Here is a 22,209-nt window from a genome sequence, read left to right as displayed (position 1 = left end):
GAACTTGTACATATGTCACCACTAAAATCTGTGACACAAAACATTGGAATTAACTGGATTGTATCTTATTATCCTTTTAATGGAATTGATCTTCAAAACAGACACTAAGAAACAAAACTGCAAGCAAACAGAAACATCAAAGAGAACTGAATGGGTCATCACCACATGAAATATCAATAATATCATATCTAGATATTTGAATTTAGAGAAGAATATTCCACTTTTTAACATGAAAACAAATCTTTTCAGGTATTGTTCAAGATAAGGATCATAAAGTTGAAAAATTAAATTATACTTTTGCATAGACGGACAAAATCAGAGACTTATCATTACATAGCAGATATGTTCCTAATGCAAGAGCAATGTTGTCATGCATGAGGCCCCCAGTGAGCCAAGAAAAGTTATGATTTAAGTACTTATTCTAATCTCAATATATGCCAAGGTTTGCGTTGTTTTGGGGGTTACCATTAAATATATGTAGAAGTCAACGTAGGGCTTGTTGACCACTCCGCATCAACTACCCTATAGCAGTGTACATTTTTGCAAGAAGATTTAGTCATCCTTGGGCAGTGAAGGTTATCTAGATTTCATCATCATCTTTAGTCATTATTTTGTAAAAGTTGTAAACCCATTATGCAAGTTTGTAAGACCATCTATGTATGTGACAACCTAGGTAATCCTACATTTTTTTATGACGATTTCTACCCTAGGAGGCTTTGCGTCTCACTGATTCATGTGTGTTTCTAAACACAGATGATTGGCAAAGTTTTTCCCTCCAACCTCACCCCAAAGCTAGGGTGGCTTTTGTCGTCAAGATCTTAGGTAAGTCCTAGTGTTCTAGTAGAGTCTTTTGTAAAGTGATTTCGAAATAATTTTAGCTAATTAGGTTAAATTATTTTATTACAAATCACATGGTTTATTAGATCATATTTGAGTCGCTGAATTTGGTAAATAATTGAGAGTCTATAACAAATGATTGTTCCCCCTTCAAGTATTAAATTGTAATATATTGATGTAAAAAATATTTTAGTGCATGGTCCCTCATATTTAGACACCATGGCTAAATTATTTGAGGGTTGAAAAAATTATTAATCCCCTCCTGAGTTAATTAATTAAATTTTTAGGCAAAATTAAATTAAAATTATAAGTCAGATATTTAATTAATTTGTGTCCTAGGAAAAATTAATTCTCCAAATTAAAAAATTCGTGGGTTCTAGAAAAATTAATTTTTGGAGGTCCCCAGCCAAGGAAATATTGAAAATTTAAAGAGATTTTGGACCCTTGGGCCTTGGTAGTTAAGTCAAAGTCAATTTTTTGAGGAAATCAATTCAAAATAATTAATTTTGAGTTGATTAAAATTCAATTAAATGAAAAATTCGAATTTCCTCAAAAATAAAATAATTTCGATGGAGGAAATTAAAAGATAATTAAATATTTTTCAATGGTCGAAATTACTTTGACAGGGATCAAACCAACTAGTCATTAGAAAATTAATCTATAAATTAAAGGTCTCATGTCATTTAAATCATCTGATCTTTTAGATCGTGTACTAGCTCTCGAAGCTCTCTTGTAATATTTCTGGAATAATAACAATGCAAAGTCTTTGGGGTTTTATTGATGGCAGTGTTTCTCTCCGGTATTTTATGGTAATATTGTTTTTAATGTTCTGCTAAATATTATTTATAAATTATCAATTAATAACTCTCGTGGAATAATCTATTGCACAGGTATCTTACTTAGTTTATTGAATCTAAGGTAGCAATTTTAATTTGATTGAATTAGCAGGTATCTCTAATTCTTAAAAGATTATATTGTTATTTTATCGATCTGACAATTTGATCTAGTGTTTGCAGAAACCATTCGTACTTAAAAAGTTGGGTGTTTGGAAAACTCTTTGGTTGGACCAGCCGACTCCTAAAGCATAAGATCTGAAGAGCCCACTTGATTTAAACCCCAGGATTTATCTAACGAAGCTTCTCTTGCAGGGTTTTCTGGGCTAGTACCTCATTTAAAAATTTATTTATCTCTTAAAAATTGTGCTAAATAGCTAGATCTGGCTAGGAAAAGCCTTAGATCTACAGATCTGGGAGCGGAGTTGGACTCATACTCTTCAGATTTAATAGATCTGTAGATTATTTGTATAGATTTGTAATTTGTTTGTGTAGATCTGAAGTTTTGTAACAATATTTGAATTTTAACACTTGGGTTTTTTGGATTTTCTCTATTTTTGTACATATTGGGTATTGGGTTCTTCTCTTTTCACTTATGCAGGAATAGATTTGAGAAATCATCCAATGAGATCTTCAGATCTAAGCTAGCTCTAGACCCTGGAGGGCAAGATCTAGCCTCAAACTTTTGTTTGCAAGGAAGAAACAATAAGATCTTTCATTAAAGGCTTCAGATCTGAGATTATTTGAGGAAAGTTTTGGCTTTTAAGATAGATCTAGGCCTTGAAGGGAAAGATCTAGTCTCATTTTTGTTTGCAGAGCCAAATAATTCAAGGATCATTCAGTGAAATTTCAGATCTGGGGTTTCATGAATTTCTGAGATACAAAATTGCAACAACAAAAAAATATGAGTTTGGATGAGGGTTTTGCCATTCAAATCTGAATTGAAGTTGAAGAGAACCATGGGTAGAAATTGGTGATTTTCAGATTTGCTCATTGCTGGAAGATTTTGGATAAAAAGCTTCAAGGCCTAGGGCCTCAGGTTTCGTTTTCTAACCTCTATTTCTTTCGTTGTCCAATACATTAAGCTAATTAATTTAAGCAGTGACATTAAGCACATTGACAAAGATAATCACTGAGTAAAAAACTACAATTTGAATGATTGTCTCCTTGCTTTTTGAAGTTTAATCATAACAGAAATTTGCATCTAAATTCAATATTTTTTGAGAAACAAATGATTGGGAACTATTTAACATATTTTTCATCAGTTTGGCATCTAAGGCTTATTTTTGTCATAAACATTATTTCTAAAACATAGTATTGTTACTTCATTTTGAAAGTGAATATTTTTTGCAGCAAGGTTTGGCATGGTTAGTAGCGTCAAGTTTAAACACTTATTTTCTAAATTCTGAATTTGGATTGCACATATCAAATTGAATATTTTGGGACTGTTTTACATACTTGCACTAATTTGGTTCATTGCTGTCCCTAAAGAACTCACTACTATTTTAAATGCAAATCTCTGAAAATTAGGTGCTTTTGGGTGATTTTCGCATTCTTACTTCAGCAAGTTTTAGTGGTTATTGACATTGGGTTTTAAGTTTAAATGCTTGATATTTTCTGAGTTCTGAATTAGGATTACACACATATAAGCTTGTTGTCCTGAATGCATTTCTGAAGTTTAAAGCGCTGAAAATAAATTTGATCTACTGTTGTCCTGAATATTAAATTTCTGAAACTTAGGCGTTGAAACATAATTCTAAAGGTGATTGTCATAAGAGTTTAAAGGGCTAATCTATTTACTGTCATAGAAAAATTTTGCTGCCCTTATTACCTCTGAAAGCTTAACTGATATCACTGAAAAATAAGCGTCTTTAATTCATGGGGAAAGTGAATGTTTAATATTGTTTATTCAGCAAATCTTTTCAGTAAGAACGTTTATTATTGTCTGAGTTAAGGCATCCTAATTGTCTAAAAAAGAGCATTGATGATCTTATTGTCATTGGATAATAGATTTGAATAACACCGTGGGTAAATTCTCTAGTTCTTTCTCTTGCCATTAATATCATTATTAGTTTATGGTTATTGTGGATTTTTGGCATATCAGTGATCTTTCTTAAGAGATACATTTTGCGTTATTCACTTGAACAATTATATCTTTGGCATCTTGGTATCCTATTTGTATTAGTATTATGTAAGATTGTCTTCATTAAATGCTCTTGTCCTAAGGAAAATCAATACTAAGTACTTGAACCATAAATAATCTTACCTCATAGACTATTCACTCATCCTTTTGTTAATCACATCTTGCATCTCTTTTCATCATAATAACATTTTCCTTAGCAGCAGTTGTCCATCCTATACTTGGTCCTAAATTTCTTAGCAAGATAGTTGATTTCACAAGGCACTAGTATCAATAGTCTAAATCAAATCATTTAAGTCTTGCTAGATCTAAACAAGCATTTGGTCGCTCAACTGTGTCTCCCAGATTGGTTGGTTCCCAATTAATTCTTCTTCATTCCATTTCAGTAAGGTCTACCCCCCTTAGTCTGTTGTAGGGAGACAACTTAAACGAAGAGATTGGGGATCAGAGTGACAACTCCCGATCTGAACTGTTGACGAGGTGCCTAGACATTATGTGTGATAACAAGGCTTATTGTACTCTAACTTATTTTCAATAAGCTAAATATAGCAGAATATGCTTGTCCTACTCATACCTATGTTGAATATCTAATCATTGTTTCTACGGAGAGCATTCAGTCCTCTTTGGGACAGCTTAACCTTGGTATCAACCATATTAAAGTAGTTGCATATGAACATGGCATCAAAATATAGAAGAGGTATATCTTAAAGTTCTACTACAAGGTGGGCCAACAACTAATGATGTAATTGTTTGTGATAGTTACGGGAAATTTATTATTTAGCACCTTGATTCTAGGATAGTTAACCAAAATTCTGAAATTTTCCCATTGTGAAAACAGTATGGAATGAAAGTGAAATACTTGGGAAACATTTCCTAGATGTTGCCTCTATGGAGGCATATGGGAAATGTTTCCCAGGTGTTTCCCATAATTTCATGACAGCAATACTATCTTATTCAGTTTTTCATCTTTTAAAACATGTGTGCACTCTATGATTTATAACCTTAAAAAAAAATAGAAAAGCAACTTGAAATCAGAGCCTTCCATATGTAATATCCCAGATAGATAAAATTTTAATAACTTTGGAATATTATAATATTCCTCTTTATTTATTTTTCTTATGGTTTCCAGAAAATGCTTCAAGAAAAAATTATTAACAGAAAGTAGCACATTTACATACAAGAAATATTGGCACAAATAAACAAAGAAACCAAATACACAAGAAATAGCTGCAAACTCAGCTATTCTCATGTACTGTTCCTAATTAGGAAAAGCGTGACAAAACCCAAGTGATAAAATAACAAGCCCAGATGATAAAATTAGCAACTCCAATGATGCCCTATGCTGCCCCAGAAAACTGCATTGTCTGCTAGAAAGAAGTTGTTGAAAACCCCACCTTGGGTGCTCAGAAAATTCTGCAAAATTAATCCCAAGCTCTTCAAAAATAACCCACCAAACCCAGAAATGGTTTGGTTCGGTTTTGACCCCCAAAATTCATCCCCAAATAACACGTCTTCCTCCAGCTGCTGGGAAATATGGCCTACCTGCAACTCCTAGAGAAAGCCCTCCAAATCACTCCAAAAAGGTTGAGTTACACTCCCCAAAGGTTCTCCTTATTTCCCCCAACCAACTCCAACTCGTCCCACAAGCTCCCACGTGTGCCCAATGAGAGGCTTTTGCGCTGACCCGCGAAGTTGCATTTCATGCTACCTTCAAGTAACAATCTCCTGCTCCAAAACTCCTTCAAAAGGCTGATATCCCACTAAAGCTTCTATACCAAAATTTTCTCGAAAATTGCTACCTGGAAGACCCCTGGAATGACACCAGCATATTCCCTTCTTATGTCCTCCTGGAACATGCACTAGCTAAGCAAATGGCTAAGTGATAAGCTCTGAATCCCCTCCAACTCTTCTCCAAAGTGGTACGATTTGACCTCCCTAGGGTGACACTCGAAGTCCCCTGAAGAGAGGGTGAGTTCTCCGCTTGGAAAACTCAGTTCTAAATAGAAAGTGACCCAACTAAGCAGCTCGAGCAACAAGAGTGAGTTCAATTGACAAAAGACCCCAAATGAGGTTGAGCTTCTCCTATTTATAATTAGTGAGCTTCCTTTTCCCGCGTGGGTCCCTCCATCTAGTTTTTCTACCTCCCTTCCTTGGCTATTTGAAATTCTCCTTAGGCAAGTGTGTTTTTCCTTGTGCACATGGCCCCCACGCTCCACTAACCAAGTATTTCGGCCTCCCTTTCTTTCTCCTAAGTCTTTCTCCCAAAATTTCGTGGGTCCCATGACTACCAAAAATGTCAAAACTGTGGAAAATAATCTTGAGACAAATTAATTTAGGAAGAGACATTACGGTCCTCCCCTCCCAAATGTTGCTTGTCCCCAAGCAACTTCAGTGCTGAGTGCTCAAGTATGTGTTCACCTTCCCAAGTAGCATCCTCATCCGATAAGCTCCTCCAGCGTACTAAGTACTACCTGATAGTTCTACTCCTTAGTTTCCTCTCCTTAGTCTCCAGAATGGCTTTTGGTTCCAGAACCAGATGTCCCTCATCATCAAGTGGAGGCAACTCCGTAGTTGTTGTCACCTGCTACAACAACACTTTCTTGAGGCATGAGACATGAAATACATTGCGAATCTTGCTCCCCGGTGGAAGCTCCAGCTCATAAGCCACCTCCCCAACTCTCCTAGTCACCCTGTATGACCCATAGAAACATGGTTGTAGCTTCTCGACCCCCTTCTGCTTCAATGTAGACTGGCGATATGGTTGTAGTCGTAGAATAACCAAGTCCCCCTCCTCAAACTACCTCTGAATCTCGTGCCTTTCTGCATACATCTTTTGTTGATTCTAGGTTGTCAACAAATTATCCTTGAGAGCCTTGAGGATATCCTAGTTCTCTAGGATCCAATCTTTGGCCTTTGGGGCCTGGCTGTCTCCAAAAACGATGTCAGCAAAAGACAAAGCATCATAACCATATAAGGCATGGAAAGGTGACATACCAATGGACATGTGATGGGTGGTGTTGTAGCAATACTTGCCCAAATGTAACCACTGAATCCATGATCGTCGCTGCCCGGTCACATAGTTCCATAGGTATCCCTCCAACCATTTGTTGACCCTCTCTGTTTGACCATCGGTTTGTGGATGGTAACTAGTGTTGAGGGTGAGCTCAGTACCCACTAACCTGAAAAGCTCCTGCCAAAATTCCCCCATGAACCGACTGTCTCTGTCGCTGACAATGGCGTTAGTAAGTCCATGCAAGCGAAAGACATCCCTGAAGAACAACTCGGCCACCTATGATGCTGAGTACCGTGTCAGGATATCAAAGAAGTGGGCATATTTGGTCAACCGATCCACCACCACATAAATACAATCTCTGCCCTACACCATAGGGAGCCCTGTGATAAAGTCCATGGAGATACTCTCCCATTTCCCCTCAGGAATGGGAAGTGGCTGCAACAACCCAGCTGGATGGGTCAACTCCCCCTTGTTCCTCTGGCAAGCCTCACACTCCTGCACATATCTCAATATGTCCCCCTTGAGGCCTTTCCATGTGAAACGCTCTCTAACTGTCATGTATGTCTTCCAGAACCCCTAGTGTCCAGATAGTGGTGAGTCATGAGCTGCATGGAGAATCCTCTCCTTCAACTGTGAACCCGACACCAAGAATATGCACCCCTTGTAGTAAATGACCTCAGCCATCACCCTATAGCGCTCATCAACGTGAATACCCTCCAAAATCTCACATGTCTGCCAATCCTTGGAGTACTCCACCAACAACTGCGCCTTCCAATCATGGCAAATGCTCATGAGTGAAAGTGTCGCGGGCCTCCTGGATAATGCATCTGCTACTATATTGTGCTTTCCCTTGACATACTCAATATCGAAGTCGTAGGCCTGCACTTTGCTGACCCACCTCTGTTGCCTGTCATTGAGGCCCTGTTGCCCCATAAAATGGCGAAGACTATTGTGGTCAGTCTTCACCCGAAATCTGTTTCCCACTAGGTATTGTCGGAATTTGGCCAATGCATGCATGATGGCCAACATCTCCTTGTCGTAAATAGAATACGACCTCTCATGTGGAAGGAGTTTCCAGCTCTCAAAAGCAATGGGGTGTCCATCCTAAGACAATATTGCGCCAACCCCCTCTCTTGATGCATCACACTCCAATGTGAACGATTGTGTCAAGTACGGGAGTGCCAAAACTGAGCAACTACCATCACCTCCTTGAGACGACCGAATGTCGACTGTACCCTATCTGTCCATGTAAAAGCCCCCTTCTTCGTCATATTTGTGAGGGGAGCCGCTAGTTGTGAGAAGCCCTTTACGAACTTCCTATAGTAGGTGCATATGCCTATGAATCCCCTCAACTCAGTCACATTCCGAGGCTCAAGCCAATCCCGAATGGCCTCGATCTTCTCCTCATGCACCCTCACTCCATCTGCAACGGTTATGTGAAGTACGGGAGTGCCAAAACTAGGCAACTACTCATCACCTCCTTGAGGCAATCGAATGTCGACTGTACCCTATCCGTCCATGTAAAAGCCCCCTTCTTCATCATATTTGTGACGGGAGCCGCTAGCTGTGAGAAGCCCTTTACGAACTTCCTGTAGTAGGTGCCTATGCTTATGAATCCCCTCAACTCAGTCACATTCCAAGGCTCAAGCCAATCCCGGATGGCCTTGATCTTCTCCTCATGCACCCTCACTCCATCTGCGCCAATGATATGTCCCAAGTAGAGCATCTTTGTCAGCCCAAACTCACACTTGGACAACTTGGCGTAGAACTGTTGCTCCTCTAAGATACGCAACACCATCTCCAAGTGCTGCAAATGCTCCTCCCACGTCCATTGTAAATTAAGATATCATCGAAGAACACCAACACAAACTTCCGTAACTGCACATGGAATACATGATTCATGCATGATTGAAAGGTGGCAAATGTGTTGGTCAACCCAAAGGGCATGACCAAGAACTCAAAATGCCCATAGTGGCACCTAAAAGCCGTCTTGAGGATGTCCTGATCCCTCACCCAAATCTAATGGTACCCCGAGCACAAATCTATCTTAGAGAAGTACTTCTAAGCTCCTCCATTAGCTCATCAATGCGCGGGATGGGTATCAGTTCTTCAAAGTCTTCTTGTTGAGTGCCCTCTAATCAATGCACATGCACAAAGTCCCATCCTTCTTCTTCACTAGAACAACTGATTAAGCGAAGGGGCTAGAACTCGGCCTAATGTGCCCCAACATCAGCATCTCCTTGATGGCATGAATGGCACACTCAATCTCGTGCCTGTAGGCCTTGGGATGCCTATAAGGAGTGGTGATAACTACCTGTACCCCAAGCTCCAGCTCGATGGTGTGATCAAATCCCCTGTCAGGTGGTTGCCTCGGTGGTATGTCCCCAAACACTACCAGTTATTTGTCCAAGATAGCTTGTATGTTTGGGTGAGGTGGCTTGGGCTATCCCCCAACCTCCGAAATCCTCAGCTCCACTGCCCATGCTATGTCCCCATGCCTCAAGTCAGCCTCCATCTTGTGCACTGAAACTGTCTGTGGAGGGTACGAATGCATGCCCCGAAGAACCACCAACTTGTCATCCGACCCTGTGAACTCCATCTCCAGTTTCCTCCAATCGGTGGTGACCTGGCCAACGGAGTAGAGCCATTGGACACCCATCACCACGTTGGTGTCCAGCACATCCACAAAAAATAAATGATCTGTCCCCCAGTAGTTCCCCATGGTCACTGTCAAAGCGGGAACAAATCGGGTGCACTGCATAATCCTCTCCCCCGGCACTAGAACTGAGAACCCCTCGAACTCCTCTGTAGTGATGCCCTACCTCTGAACTATTTGGGCATCAATGAAATTGTGGGTGGCCCCACTGTCTACCAAAACTAAGACATGTTGTCCCTGCACTGTGCCTCGAATCCTCAATGATCCAAAATGGATCTTGGATAGACTTCTAAGTCTAAAATGTTCCTCACAAAGGAAAATGAAAGCCAAGGGCTGGTCCTGGAAATAGTCCCATTTCGTATATCTTTTCATTCTGAATCTACTGCAATTTGAATGGGCTAAAATGGACTTCGAATGAAGAAGTTATTGCAAAAAGAAGATTGCTTTTGTCCCTTGGGAAAGGAGGCATTTCTTTTAAAAATGGCATAAAAGGTTCCTTAAGGAAATCGCATCGCAAATGTGCAAAGGGGTGGACTTAAGGCAAGGGCGGAAGGAACCCCAATTACGACTTCCGACTTATCGCATCGGAGGTAGGCCTTCGCCCAATATCGGGACCCCAGACTTGGCGATTGTGATTATGCGACATTGCAATTGCCGATGATCGGATCGGCGGATCGGGTCAGCACAGTCCATAGTCAATGGAAAGAACCCCCGAGCCGTTCCAAATGTGATATGCGATAGCAATACACGACGTGCAATGTCAGCCGTCGGATCGAGGAGTCAAATCAACGGTCAGGATCTGATTGGGGTGATCGGTGATCCCCGATACAAAGGGCCAATGCAATTGCAATACGCCGATAGCGATATGCGATATCGACCATCCGATTGAGGAGCAAGATCAACGGTCTAGATTTGATCGGCGATCGGTGAACCCCCAATACCAGGGCCAATGCACATTGCGATTGCGACTTGCAATATGCCGATAAAAGGCGGACCCTATAAGAATTATGGACGCGATTTCATAAGTTTTGAAATCCGTATTTTCGGATTTTCTGTGTATTATCCGAGTTTTGGGTGTTTTGGTCATTTCGCTATGCGATTGCGATAAGCGATATTTGGACGGACCCGATGGGTTTATAAATGCGATTGAATGCATTTTGAAGTCCAGTAAAATGCTCAATCATGTGTTTTCGACAGTTTTCCTGTGTATTGCATTATGTGGCCATTTCTACAGGAGGAAGGCCGAACGGTTGGGTTTCCTGTGCCCACCGATTCATTGAAATAGGAAAATGATTCTTTTGTGGAAACAGTCGGGTTCTTCAATGATGGAGGACTATAACCGATGCATGATAAAAAACACAGAGAGCGTGATTGACCAGGGGTCGCTGAAGGGGAGCTGGAGGACTGAAAAAGGTCGTTGGAAGGTTGCTGAGAGTCGCTTGGAGGTCAAGCGAACTACAGAGGCACGCAGAGGCTGGGAGAAGCTCAGAGAGCCAAGAGCCAAAACCAGAGCCAGAACTAGAAAGCCTGAGAGCTTCAGAGCCAGAGATAAGATGGTGTTCTAAGCCCATTGTTTCTATGTAATCCAATGGATTTGAGCATGGAGCTTGTAAAAGAACTTATGCCATAATCCCAGAGAGCCTAGTTGAGTTGACTAAAGCTCAAGGAGGCTTAGCCCAAGAGGTTTGGGTGAACTCCATGTTATATCGTTGTCTTATGTCTCTGTTTATTTGCTACATTATTTACTGTTACACGTATTTTAAATATCAGCATAAGCAACAGAACTTAAGGCACTTAACAGTTAAAAACAAACAGAAGCATACACCTCTTTCAAGCACTTTTTAATTCCGCAATTGGTTAATCATAAGGTCTTGGAAATATTTAAGCTTTGGAAGTGGGAGAGGTTCTTGTAAGCTGACAAGAAGCCTTTAGTGCCCCATTTTCAGATCAGGTGGTATCGGAGCCTGAGATTGATTAACCCCACCTTCAGGAAGGTGATATCAAAGCTGATTATACCAGAGCAAGTGGTATCAGATCAGAATGCTTGATTGACAGAGCAAAGATTGCTTGTCTGAAAGGTGTTTAAACAGTCAGAGGTTGATTGTATGCTTGTTTGCAGACTGACTATTGTTTGAGTTTACAAAGGTGAAAGGAAAGTTGCTGATAACCAAGGCCAGGAGAGGACAAGAAGGAAGAAGGGCTGAAGGCATTCTTCTTATCCCAAAGGACCTCAAGGCAATCCTTGAAGCACAAGAGGTTTGTTGCAAAAGGTTGCTGAATAAGCTCTTTATTAATCTTGTTTGAAGTTCTTTTGTTCATTGGCATAATGACAACTTCTACAAGTGAGTCCTCAAATTCTTCTTTCTTCACAAGAGTCTTTGATGAAGACATGAAGCAAGACTTGTCCACCATGATGGATATGGTGAGAGAAATGTATGAGGATGGAAGGAAGAGCAGCATACTTAGAGAGCAGTTGAATTCCGTGGAGGAAGAGAAGCAGTTGCTTTCTGACAAATTGCAAGAAATGGAGAGGCAACTTCATATTGCAAATATGAACCTGAAAAGGATGCATGAGTTGGAGACACAGCTCTTTGTTGCCAAAGAAGCCTTAGTCAAGTATCAGCTTGAAGAAGAGGTAAACAATTCTTGTTTGTCTTCAAATTCCTCTAAGAATGCTTATATTGGTTCTTTTGAAAAACATACCAGAGGCATAGGGTCCAAGTTAATGTCCAAGATGGGCTATGAAGGAAAAGGCTTGGGTAAACATGCACAGAGTATTGTTGAGCCAATAATAGTTGAGGAAAGGCCTAAGTATTTGGGTCTTGGCTAGGGAGAGTCTTATGGAAAAAGTTCCAAAGCTGCCATGAAGGCCATTGAAACAGTTCCAAGAAGGAGTTTCATTTCAGGGCTTTTACCTCAAGAGTGTAAAGATTGTATTCGTGGAGAATGCAATAGCTCGAAACATCATTTGCAGGATGCAGGTGTTCATAAGCATGCACTTGAACCAGAGAGTTGTGGAAACTCTAACAGCCTTGAAGAGGTTGATGATGTTCCAAACGGAGCTACTTCTTCATTCAGTTCACCTCCTCAAGAAGGCAATATAGGTAAAAGAAAAAGTTATAAATCTGGTTCTAATCATACTCCTTTTGATTATGTTAAGCATGATAAATTTCCATATAAGCATGGGAAAAGAATTGCATGTTCCTTTTGTAGTTTGGATAACCATAATGTTTCTAGATGTTGGAAGAGAATGACCTCATACAGGAAACTTTTGAAGGAAAGGAAGCAAGAAGCCAAATGTCCATTGGACAAGGCAAATCATGCTGTCAAGAGGATGCACGTGTGTTGCACTTACTGCCATAAGCAAGGACATGTTGCTGCAAAGTGTTGGACTCTGAATCCAACAATGCTTCCACGAAACTTGAAGAAGGTGGAAAGAGAAAATGGCAGAAATGGAAAGGAAGTTTCCATGATTGATGTGTTTCAGGATGATTCACATGTTGATGCTGATGTGCAGACAAAGGTAGCACCTTTGAAATGGATTGGTAAGAAATGGTTAGAGTTCTTATCCAATTAAAGATTGCATGTCTTTTGATTTGATGCATCTATTTGCATTTCTTTGTTAATGGAATGCAATTTGCAGGGTTTTACCAAGAAGGTGAATGGAAAAAGTTGAGTAAGAGACTCACTTTGTTGTTGCAACATTATATTCAGTTCAGCTTCGAAAGTACAGTGTGCTTAAGCAAAAGTTGAAAGATGTAATGCATACATAAGCTTGAGATGCATGAACACAAGGATGATGATGATTGTCCTTGTATTTAAACATGTATGTGTGATTAACTTGAAGGGTTGATTGCTTTGACATGCATATAATATTGACTTGGGAAAAGTCGATTTGGTCTCCAAGATGGAGATAATGATGAAGTGTTTCATCTTTTGAAAAGAATCCTTGAGATCTTTTCTACATGCTTGACTTGAAGGGCCATTTGTTTTAAAGGCATGTTTTGTGGGCTTGGTATCTAGTCCATCATTTGTATGCAGATGTAAAGACATGGAGGTGTTCACAAGATGTGAAATCTGTTTCTTTTGTTGAAACAGGTGTTTAGACCATCTAGTGGTTGTTTGTATTTCTGTTGTTGTTAACAGTTGCTGTTGACAACATGTCGAACAGGTACAAATGAAATTTTTTGTGAAGCAGATGTAACTTCACATTTGTTTGAGCCACCTTGGATCAATGATCAAGGCAGAGAAGTTAAAACTACCTTCTGTGACCTTCTCAGCAGGAGTTTTGCAGGAAGTCAAGGAGGAAAATAGTTCTTCCCAAGAAGACCAGCACATCCAGGAAGGAAAGTGGTCAAAGGCTTTGGTTCAGAGGCACTATGCAAGGCAAGTGTATGGAGGCTGAAAGAAGAGGGTGTTAATACTCTCATTTACTGTTCAGATCAGTATATCAGTCTTTTGGAGACCAAAAGTTCTTTTAGTGGAAAGGCGTGATCCAAAATGGATCTTGGATAGACTTCTAAGTCTAAAATGTTCCTCACAACTGGAAATAGTCCCATTGCGTAGATATTTTCATTCTGAATCTACTGCAATTTGAATAGCATAAAATGGACTTCGGATGAAGAAGTTATTGCAGAAAGAAGATTGCCTTTGTCCTTTGGGAAAAGAGGCATTTCTTCTAAAAATGGCATAAAAGGCTCCTTAAGGAAATCGCATCGCAAATGTGCAAAGGGGTGGACTTAAGGCAAGGGCGGAAGGAACCCCGATTGCGATTTCCGACTTATCGCATCGAAGGTAGGCCTTCGCCCAATATCGGGACCCCAGTCTTGGCGATTGCGATTATGCGACATTGCGATTGTCGATTGCTCGGATCGGCAGATCGGGTTGGCATAGTCCATAGTCAATGGAAAGAACCCCCGGGTTGTTCCAAATGCGATATGCAATAGCGATACGCGATGTGCAATGTCAGTGGTCGGATCGAGGAGTCAAATCAATGGTCAAGATCTGATCGGGGTGATCGCCGATCGGCGATCGGTGATCCCTGATACAAAGGGCCAATGCAATTGCAATATGCCGATAGCGATATGCGATATCAACAGTGCGATCGAGGAGCAAGATCAACAGTCCAAATTTGATCGGCGATTGGCGAACCCCCGATACTAGGGCCAATGCACACTGCGATTGCGACTTGCGATATGCCGATAAAAGGCGGACCCGATAAGAATTATGGATGCAATTTCATAAGTTTTGAAATCCGGATTTTCGGATTTTCTGTGTATTATCCGAGTTTTGGGTTTTTTGGCCATTTTGCTATGTGATTGCGGTAAGCAATATTTGGACGGACCCGATGGGTTTATAGATGCGATTGAATGCATTTTGAAGTCCGGTAAAATGCTCAATCATGTGTTTTCGACAGTTTTCCTTTGTATTGCATTATGTGGCCATTTCCGCAGGAGGAAGTCCGAATGGTTGGGTTTCCTATGCTCGCCGATTCATTGCAATAGGAAACTGATTCTTTTGTGGAAGCAGTCGGGTTCTTCAATGATGGAGGACTATAACCGATGCATGATAAAAAACACAGAGAGCACGATTGACCAGGGGTCGCTGAAGGGGAGTTGGAGGACTAAAAAAAGGTCGTTGGAAGGTTGTTGAGAGTCGCTTGGAGGTCAAGTGAACTACAGAGGCACGCAGAGGGCGGGAGAAGCTCAGAGAGCCAAGAGCCAGACCCAGACCCAGACCCAGAAAGCCTGAGAGCTTCAGAGCCAGGGATAAGATGGTGTTCTAAGCCCATTGTTTCTATGTAATCCAATGGAGTTGAGCGTGGAGCTTGTAAAAGAACTTATGCCATAATCCCAGAGAGCCTAGTTGAGTTGACTAAAGCTCAAGGAGACGTAGCCCAAGAGGTTTGGGTAAACTCCATGTTATATTGTTGTCTTATGTGTCTGTTTGTTGCATTATTTACTGTTACATGTATTTTAAATATCAGCATAAGCAACAGAACTTAAGGCACTTAACAGTTAAAAACAAACATAAGCATACACCTCTTTCAAGCACTTTTTAATTCCGCAATTGGTTAATCATAAGGTCTTGGAAATATTTAAGCTTTGGAAGTGGGAGAGGTTCTTATAAGCTGACAAGAAGCCTTTAGTGCCTTATTTTCAGATCACTCAAAGTCAAAAATTTGGGAATTCCACGCAAAGAAGTGAGGACTCCCCCAAATGGTGCGAAAGGTGCTCCCCCATGTGGTGGTGGTTGTGGTGGTCCCCTCTCTGCCTAACCCTCGCTATCTCCCCCGCCAAACTACAACTCTGCATCATCATGTTGGTCACTATCTGAAAAGACCTCGATGTAGTGGGCCTTGCCTATTGTGCATCAATGGCCTAGTGCCCATGGCTCCCAAGTAAAACATAGTTTCCTCCTCCGTAGGTCTCTCCTGGTTTCCTCATCTAATTGCCCACACCCTTGGGTTGCTCGCTGTGGTGGGGATCTAGTGTCACCTCCCTTCTGTGGGTAGGGAGTTCGTGATGGAATGGGTCCTCTGGTCTTGGGGATTGACCCCTGCAAATCTCTAGCACAAGCCACCGCCTCCTGCAAGATAGAGGGCATGTGTGACTCCACTAGTCCATGCAATGGCTCAAGCAACCCCTCTATGAATGTGTACACCCTCCTAGCATCATATAGGTCTGGCACCATAACTGAAACCCTCAAAAACTCTAATATGTAATGCTCAGTGTGGCCAGTCTATCTAATTTGGGTCAACTCCCTGAAGTGAGCCTCCGGGTCCCTCCTATCAAAACGCTCCACCACTCTCCGTGTGAATTCCTCATAAGAGGTCACGCTGGCATGCCCCAATGTGGACAAGCTATGAAACCACCACTCATGTGCTTCCCCCTCCAAGTGTAAGGTAGCCATTTTGATGGCTTCCACCTCCGTCATATGATTAAGATGGAAATAAGTATCCAACTTCTCCACCCAACCTCGATATGTACACCTGGCAGAGCCATCATATGTGGGGAAGTACATCCTCCAAATGGTACGCTGCAACTCTGAGTTTTGTGTACTCGGTCCCCCACTGTACCTGCCCTTCTCATTCTGTTTGAGCTAGAAATAATATCTGAATGATAGGGCTGCTTTGAAATCTTTCCCCATGGATTGCCACTCCCTGATGAAATCTCCCATGGGCATCTGGTCATCCGGTCCTCCATGCTCACTTGGTGTTGAGGGTGATCATACTATTGTGAAGCCCCTGAAGTCTCTCCAAATAGGGACTCACAATGAAGGCTCTTGTCCCTATTTTGTTGTTTGATCTCCTCCAACATCTCCTTTTGTCCCTTATCCAAATCATTTAGAGCCTTCAAGAGGCTATCGAAGGCTACGTCTTCCTTACTCTTTGGCTCCCCCATCTCATCTACAACTACTGCTAATTCTTTGTTTTGCAGGTTTGAGGTAATTTCTGGCGAGGGTTTGTTGTGAACTCTCATTGTACTTTGTCAATATGTGGGTTAATTCTTTATTTTGCGGCCTTATCATCAATTGAGGAAGAGTTTCAAGGGAAAATCTTTGATTTTCTTAGCCATTCTAGCCCTTGGAGGCCTACCTGCTAGCATAAAGAGGGCTAAAATCCCTAGCCGTGACGCCTAGAGCCGCTTTCCACTAGGCCACAAGCTTCATTGGGCTTACTAGGCCTAGCTGCAGCCCTTGGAGGGCTAAATCCATTCGCAAATTGTCTTAAGGCTGATCTATTTGTGTTTTAGGTCTTCTTGAGGAGGTTACAAGGTCAAAACTTCAAATCTTCAAGCCCTAGTCTTGCTAGCTAGTGTTGCACAAGTCTGATAAATTATTTGCATAAGTTTTTGGGCTAACATTTTGTGGTTGCAGTGGTCTCAAAAGTCTAATCTTTGTTTTCCAAGCTAACTTTTGTGAGCGCAGGTGTTGGAAGATCTACTTCTCTCCCATCTCCAAGTTGGGCATAGGCCACTAGGCCTAAGGGTTTGCTTCCCCTACCCTCATGCTTCTCATCTCACTGTTCATATTTATAACAGATCTGAAGTATCTATAGCAGTGGCTTTAGTGACACACAATCATCAAGAAAAAGCTTTAAAACTAATCTAAATAGCCTCAAGATCCTAAGGAAATTCATTAATAAGCATAAGAGGCAATTTGTCATTGATTGGTCTCATTTGCAATTGAAATATTGGACTGTCATTATTATTAAAGAGGTCTGATCAGTTTTGCATTAAGAACTCAAGACTAAATTCTAACAAGCCTAACATTTCTAAGAATCATTTCATAATTGCTTGAGGTCTTATCATAGGAATAGTCATTGTTTTTCAAGTGGATTTTGAGACTGCTATTAGTTGACTGATCTATAATAGAGTTACATTGGTGTCTTGATAATAGCCTTCCATTGCATCATTCTTGCATCATTACACAACATTTCATTGGCATTTAAATAGCTCTCTCTCTCTCTTATTGTGTTAGAGTTGTAATTGCATTTTGCATAGCATATGATTGCTATTTTTCATTGACTTGCATTTGCATCATTGTTTTATCACTGTTAGCAATCTCATATTTCCTTGTGCTTGTCATTATTGGTGCTTAAGAGAAATTGCATCTCTTATATCTAATTGGTTCATAAGTAAATGAGAAGATATTGTCTCTAATTGTTGAATGACATAAGGATATATTGTTCTCATTGTTGTGCTCTAAAGTTCATCTTGCAAGAGGAATCTAGTAAGCTTTTCAAACAATCAAGATTGATAATTGTGTTTTATTAATTGTCCATCTTGCTTCATTTGAGATAGTCCTTCAATTGCTCTCTAAAGTGCTGCATCTAATCGCTCTTATTGAATATCATTGTAAGTATTTTAATTTCAAGTAATTAATCTTGATTGAAGTACTTAATACAGTCACATAATCTCATTGAAGCAATCACTCGCATCTTGCATTTCATTCTAGGTAGAAGTGCATTTATAAAATTTACCTCCAAGCATAGACTTGGTTGTAAGAAAGATAGGACCACCTTCCTCACACAATTTGAGGACTCTAGACCCTCATTCGCAATTAACATAGGTGACCTTGCACTTCTCTTGCAGGCAATCCCTTGTAGGAACAGTGGCATCTAGGTGGTTAAAACCCCACGGGAGGTATCGTTAATGGCGCCATAGCCTCCTTCCTTTGGGCTTCTCTCTACAACTTGCGTTCGAGACTAGTTCCAAAAGAATTAAGGAGAAGAACTCACTTAGATTAGGCATATAATTAAAAGTAACCAAGAGCTTGCATCTCACATAGTTTTAGGTTATGCACTTCATATAGGATAGAATTTGCATATTGCAACAATTGTTCATCTGGTAACTTGGAAATTTAATCTTAATTGTGCAAGTAAATAATATCCTAAGGCACTAGTCTCTACCTTAAAATCCTAAGGAATCTAATCAGAGTTTTCTTAATAATCATGCTTGCCTCTTAATTCCATCCAAGTTGCTAGGTCATTCAGTTGTGTCTCCTTAACTTGTTGGCTCCCAACAAGTTGTTCTTCATCTTATCCATAGGGACTACCCCCCTTAGTCTGCAGTTAGGAGAAAACTTAAACAGAGAGGGTAGGGATCAGAGTGACAACCCCTACCCTAAGCATTGTTGCAATCTGTCGTACAATTTGAGCGAAAACATGCCCAAAACATTAAATGAAAGCACATGAATATAGAAACAGTTAGTGTACCGTCTGATAGATGACTCTCCTTCCTTCAAGAGTACACTAGATGGGAGAGAGAACTAACCAAAGCATAGGTGGAGAGCTTTGAAGTAAAGCTTTTTGGGGATCATCATAGGGTTGTTGGCTGACTGGATGGCCAATGGGGATTAAAATTTCCAGCTATGGGTTACCACTTTTGGTGGGTAACAGGGCCCACATATTTCACCAGCTTATAGTTTATAAAATGAGCGTTATCATAATCAATAAGGTCCACCATTATTGTTCCCTTCACTCTGCTCTTTACCCTCAAGCTATCAGATGATTCCAAGCATGGCCTCTGCAATGTGCACCGATGTTTTCATTCTTTATTTATGTTACCTCTTCATAGTGGCCTCCAACTATCTGTTCATGAAATTCTTATAATAAGTATCTTATGTGAATCCCTCTGGGATTCTTACATTTTTGTCCCTTGGAATAGAACTCTTTACAACTAAAACAAAGTCCTTTGAACACAAACTATTGATTTGGGGTAGCATCGGATGTGCTCTAGCCACGAAATTTGGTGGAGAGGTTGGGGCACATGAATCTCCAACACCCAGAAAGGGTTTGGGCAAATTCTAAACAGATCAGGAGATATTTAAATAATTAATATTTTTAATGGAGTCCCTGAGTTTAAACTTAGGGAAAATAAAATATTAATGTGTATTAATATGAATCTGTGTTAGAGTGGTCCAAAAGACATGGATCAAGCCAGATCTAATCTTAGCCGTTGATTAGGGACTTAATCTCGGCCGTTGAATCGTCAACAGGGGAAGTATAAGAGGAGGCTTGAGGGTCACTTGGAGATTACACCAAATGATTAGTCATTCTATTCTCGAGAGCGGGGTTTGCTAAGAGAGATAGAATCAGTGATCGGGAGAGCAGCTGAGGGGCATTGAGTACAGAGAAACAGAGAAGGCAAAGATTGTGCTGGGAGAGCAGCGCAGTAGCCAAGGAGAGTGACGCAGAGCCAGCAAGGGCTCAGCAAAGGCAACCAAACGTTGCGCAGAGCACCAGAGAGGCCAGCGTGTCTGACGCAAAGGCCCAGAAAGCTAACGCAGGGCCTCCTGGGGCTGACGCAGGGCTAGTGTGAGACAGAGAGGGGGTGACCCAGTCCAATTTAGGTAAGCGCTAGGGTTGCAGAGCAGTTTTGTGGTGAGGAGCTGCCCGAAGGGTTTTCCGGGTTTCAGCCAGAAGATTTCTCTCAAACTATGAGGTATAGCTGCTAAGGAAATTCTCTGTTGGGTAGGCCAGTTTCAACACCTAGATTGTACTCTGATATTGCTTAATAAGAAAACCCTCAGATAGCTGCACTAGTTTTCCCACATTGGGGTTTTCCAGCGACATTGGTCCAAAAATAATGGTGTCATCTGGTGTGTTTGTTCTTGTTTCTTTTAGTTGTTGATCTGTAATATGTTGAGCATGCACTAGTGTTTATTTTCAGTATTTACATTGTAAATAACTTGTTAAGTAAAATAACAAGTAAGTAGGAATAAATCAGATAAAGTGCATGGAGGGTTTCTAACTAAGGAAACTTAGAAACTTCAACATGGTATCAGAGCGTGATTGCAGATCACAGAAGGACTAAGAGACATCAGCCGGGCGAAGCAATAGCAGTAGAAAACAGTTGTCCCGAGGTGACAAAAGTTGTTTCTAGTAGCGCAGAGGCAAAGAAGTGTGAAGCAGAGCCAGCCAGAGGCATGTAGAAGAAGTCGGGAGCTACGCAGAGCCTCAGAGAGGCCAACGTTGCTGACGCAGAGGGCCAGAGGGCTGACGCAGGGCATCCCAGGGCTGACGCAGACCCATCTGGGGTGACGCAGAGCCAGCGTGAGGCAGAGAGGGGCTGATGCAATTCACAGAGAGGCAGTTGCTGGAGTCTAGAAGGCTGCAGAAATATTGCAGAGTGGAGCTGGTGAGGTACTGTAGTCAGAACAGTACCTGACAGAGCAGGGCCAGAGGAGTTGTTACCGAGGGTTTCTAGCTGAGGAACCTGGATCAGTAGTGCAGTTGCACAAGACGATCAGAGTAGGGGGCATCTCGACAAGCGGTAGAACGATTTCCAAGAGGGAAATCAGGACCTAGAGGGAGTCCAGAAGAGAACATCCAGACGGGAAGTAGAGACTCAGAGGAGTCGAACAGAGAACTTCCAGGAAGGAAGTACATCACCATCATGGCACTACACCGGGTAAGAGACCAAGATAGACTGGACGAAGCATCAAACTTCGCAATCTAGAAGGCCAGAATCTTATCAGTGCTTGACAGGAATCGTGTCAAGAACTTCGCCTTGAAGGTTATAGCTATCCCAATCGACCCCAATGATAACGACAAGTACGAAGAGGCGATGGCGAGGGCCAAGTGCATTATCCTTGACGAGGTCAAGGATCATGTGGTACCACATATAGTCGAGAAAGAAACGACAGTTGAGATGTGGGAGGCTCTCAAGAACCTGTATCAGCATACTTCTGTGCAGAGAAGAATGCTGCTCGAGAACCAGATGAGGTCGTATCAAATGAAGAAGGGTCAAATGATTGACTCCTTCCTCGGAGGACTAAATGAGATCTGAGATCAGTTGACTGCTATAGGAGCGACACCGGATCAAGAGCTTATGGTGAGGACAGCCCTATATGTTGTCTCAGAAGATTGGGAAGTGTTTGTCCAGAGTATCCTGGGAAGAGGGACTCTCCTACCTTGGGACAAGATGTGGGCAGCTCTTTGCCAGGAAGAGATCAGAGGGCAGTGGAAGGCAGGTAGCAGTAGCAAAGGGATCAAAGTTCAGCAGGAGGAGGAGGATGTGGCCCTAGCATCTGAGGGAATGCAGGAGAAGCAGAAGAAGAAAGATCTCTCCAAGATCAAGTGCTTCCACTGTGGGGAGATGGGTCATTATACGACCCAGTGCCCAAGGAAGAAGAGTAAGGGAGAGTCTTCCGAGACTAAGGCAGCACCAACACGAGCAGAGAAGGAAGTCTTGACAGACGATGATTGTGCCATGAGTGCATACAC

At 41.4% G+C, this 22,209-nt stretch overlaps 1 protein-coding gene across 1 annotated transcript in view; it reads right to left on the bottom strand.

Moving 5' to 3' along the window:
* LOC149168523 (aminodeoxychorismate synthase, chloroplastic-like) overlaps nucleotides 1-22,209 on the bottom strand; it is a 318,992-nt gene that overhangs the window by 269,095 nt on the left and 27,688 nt on the right. The window lies entirely within an intron of this gene.

Source organism: Pinus tabuliformis, chromosome 4_2 (assembly GCF_031772625.1).
Source record: "Pinus tabuliformis cultivar Carrire ecotype Pingquan chromosome 4_2, CPIR1, whole genome shotgun sequence".
NCBI classification, from domain to species: domain Eukaryota; kingdom Viridiplantae; phylum Streptophyta; class Pinopsida; order Pinales; family Pinaceae; genus Pinus; species Pinus tabuliformis.
Note: the sequence above shows the minus strand (reverse complement) of the source record. Positions and strands in the feature narration are given on the sequence as shown.